Raw genomic sequence first — 3,971 nt, forward strand, 5'->3', positions numbered from 1 at the left:
AAGTAGGCGATCTCCTTGCCCTTACAAACTCCTTGGTTCAACTCCACAATCTTGTCGGAGGCTCCCAAGTGACACCTAGCCAATCTAGGAGACACCACTCTCCAAGAAGTAACAAATGGTGCGTTGATGATGAACTCCTTGCTCTTGTGCTTCAAATGATAGTCTCCCCAACACTCAACTCCCTCTCATAGGTTTTGGATCTGGTGGAAAGAAGATTTGAGTGGAAAGCAACTTGGGGAAGGCTAGAGATCAAAATTCATATGGTAGGAATGGAATATCTTGGCCTCAACACATGAGTAGGTGGTTCTCTCTCAGAAATGGTAAGTTGGAAGTGTAGGTTTGTTCTGATGGCTCTCTCCACGAATGAAGAGGAGGTGGAGGGGTATATATAGTCTCCACACAAAATCTAACCGTTACACACAATTTACCAACCTCGGTGGGACCGATTCAACAGACTCGGTCGGACCGATTTAGTAAACCTAGTGACCGTTAAGATTTTCGGTGGGACCGACATGCAACTCGGTAAGACCGATTTGGTTAGGGTTAGGGCATATCGTAATCTCGGTAAGACCGATCACACAAACTCGGTGAGACCGATTTTGGTAATAAGCTTTCCAGAGAGTTGGTCTGGTAAACTCGGTGGGACTGATTTGCTCTTTTCGGTGAGACCGAAATGTTACAAAAGGGAAACAGAGAGTTTACATTGCAATCTCGGTGGTACCGGTTGCTCACTTCGGTTAGATCGAAACATTACGAAGGGAAACAGAGAGATTACAATCCCATCTCGGTGAGACCGAGATCCCTATCGGTAGGACCGATTTCCCTAGGGTTTGTGGCAGTGGCTATGACATTAGAACTCGGTGGCGCCGGATAGAAAGAATTGGTGTGACCGATTTTTGCTTTAGGTTTAGGTCATTTGTGGATGTGAGAAAGTAGTTGAGGGTTTTGGAGCATATCACCAAGCACATGAAGCAAGGGGCTCATTAAGCAACACCTCATCCCTCCTTGATAGTATTGGCTTTTCCTATAGACTCAATATGATCTTGGATCACTAAAATGTAAAATGAAGAGTCTTGAGCTTTTGAGCTTGAACCAATCCTTTGTCATTAGTATCTTGAGGGATCCACTTTCATCATCCATGCCATGCCATTCATTGAGCTTTCCTGAAATAATAGTCTTGAAATAGTCATTAGCTTAATGAGCTATATGTTGTTATGAATTACCAAAACCACCTAGGGATAGTTGCATATCAGCGCCGGATTGGACCGTAAGCCTACTCTTGTATTAAGGGGGCTAGGTCTGCTTCTGGCTGCCCTCGCAACGTGGAGGTGTGCAATGGGCGATGGGCCCAGACCCCTGCGCGCATAGGATTTAGACCGGCGTGCTGACCTCTCTATTGTGCCTTGGTGGGGCTGCGACGTGTTGATCTTCCGAAGCCGGGCATGACCCAGGAAAGTGTGTCCGGCCAAATGGGATCGAGCGTGTTGGGTTATGTGGTGCACCCCTGCAGGGAAGTTTATCTATTCGAATAGCGGTGTCCCTCGGTAAAAGGACGACCCGGAGTTGTACCTTGACCTTATGACAACTAGAACCGGATACTTAATAAAACACACCCAGGCAAGTTCCACAGACAACCCGGTGATCTCTTTTCCACAGGGCGACGAGGGGAGGATCACCGGGTAGGATTATGCTATGTGATGCTACTTGGAGGACCTCAATCTACTCTCTTCTACATGCTGCAAGACAGAGGCTGCCAGAAGCGTAGTCTTCGATAGGACTAGCTATCCCCTTCTTATTCTGGCATTCTGCAGTTCAGTCCACCGATATTACCTCTTTACACATATACCCATGCATATGTAGTGCAGATCCTTGCTTGCGAGTACTTTGGATGAGTACTGACGGTTGCTTTGCTCCCTCTTTCCCCCCTCTTTCCTTTTCTTCTCGGATGCCGCCACCAGACGTTGGAGCCCAGGAGCCAGACGCCATCGTCGACGACAACTCCTACTACACTGGAGGTGCCTACTACTACGTGCAGGCCGCTGATGACGACCATGAGTAGTTAGGAGGATCCCAGGCAGGAGGACTGCGCCTCTTTCGATCTGTATCCCAGTTTGTGCTAGCCTTCTTAATGCAAACTTGTTTACTTATGTCTGTACTCAGATATTGTTGCTTCCGCTGACTCGTTTATGTCGAGCACTTGTATTCGAGCCCTCGAGGCCCCTGCCTTGTAATATGATGCTTGTATGACTTATTTTACTTTTAGAGTTGTGTTGTGATATCTTCCCGTGAGTCCCAGATCTTGATCGTGCACGTTTGCATGCATGATTAGTGTACGATTGAATCGGGGGCATCACAACGCCCCCCTGCCATATATAACTGAGGGGGAAGGAAAGAGGGGGGGAGAAGGAAGTGGGAATCCTAATCCACACTTTCCTTTCCCTTCCCCCTTTCCTTCTCCTCCTTAGGCCGACCTGATATGGGGGCGCACCAGCCCCTTGTGGCTGGTGCGTTTCGTCTCTTGGCCCATAAGGCCCATATCTTTGCTGGGGGTGCCCAAAACTCCTTTCCGGTGACCTAATAAGTACCCGGTATCCTCCGAAACACTTCCGGTGTCTGAATACCATCGTCCTATATATCAATTGTTACCTCTCGACCATTTTGAGACTCCTCATCATGTCCGTGATCTCATCCGGGACTCCGAACAACATTCGGTCACCAAATTACATAACTCATATAACATTATATCGTCAACGAACGTTAAGCGTGCGGACCCTACGGGTTCGAGAACTATGTAGACATGGAGATACGTCTCCGATCAATAATCAATAACGGAACCTGGATGCCCATATTGGCTCCTACATATTCTATGAAGATCTTTACTGGTCAAACCGTTATGACAACATACGTAATTCTCTTTGTCCATCTTCATACCTAGTTTAATCTCGTTACCGGCAAGTCTCTTTACTCGTTCCGTAATACATCACCTTGTGACTAACTCCTCTGTCATTTGCTTGCAAGCTTATGATGTGTATTACCGAGAGGGCTCAGAGATACCTCTCCAATACTCAGAGTGACAAATCCTAATCTCGATCTATGCCAACTCAACAAACACCTTCGGAGATACATGTACAACATCTTTATGATCACCCAGTTACGCTGTGACGTTTGATAGCACACAAGGTATTCCTCCTGTATCCAGGAGTTGCATAATCTCATTGTCGAAGGAATATGTATTTGACATGAAGAAAGCAATAGCAATAAACTGAACAATGATTATGCTAAGCTAAACGGTTGGGTCTTGTCCATCACATCATTCTCCTAATGATGTGATCCCGTTATAAAATGACAACACATGTCTATGGTTAGGAAACCTTAACCATCTCTGAACAACGAGCTAGTCTAGTATAGGCTTACTAGGGACACGGTATTTGTTTATGTATTCACACATGTATTTAAGTTTCTGATCAATACAATTCTAGCATGAATAATAATCTTTATCATGAATAAGGAAATATAACATACAATAACAACTTTATTTTTGCCTCTAAGGCATATTTCCTTCAGGACCAACACGGCAGCCAACATCTCCTCATCATCGGATGAGGAATCGTTGGAGTCGCATAGGAAATTGTGGAAAAAGAACTCATCGGTGGAGTCCATTTTGTACCTTGGCAAACTGTCGAACAACTTGGGCGTCGACAAAGAAGCTGGCCTACGAAGAGAAGAGAAACATGCCTCCCTTGGACCAGGTGGCTGGCCTGGCGGTGTCCGACGAGCGTGCCAGCGTCAGGACAACGGGTGGTGTCGGACGAAGAGCTGGCCAGGGTGGGGGAGGCGGCTTCTTGCTTGCGGCGATGTCGGAGTGTGGGTGGGAAGCTTTCGGTGCCCCGGAAGTGAGGCGGTTGTGCCGGCGACGTGGGCGGTGGCGGCGTTGGGGGGAGGTGTGTCAACACAGGCTGCTGGCAGAGGCA

The sequence above is a fragment of the Triticum aestivum genome, chromosome 6B (assembly GCF_018294505.1).
Source record: "Triticum aestivum cultivar Chinese Spring chromosome 6B, IWGSC CS RefSeq v2.1, whole genome shotgun sequence".
NCBI lineage: Eukaryota > Viridiplantae > Streptophyta > Magnoliopsida > Poales > Poaceae > Triticum > Triticum aestivum.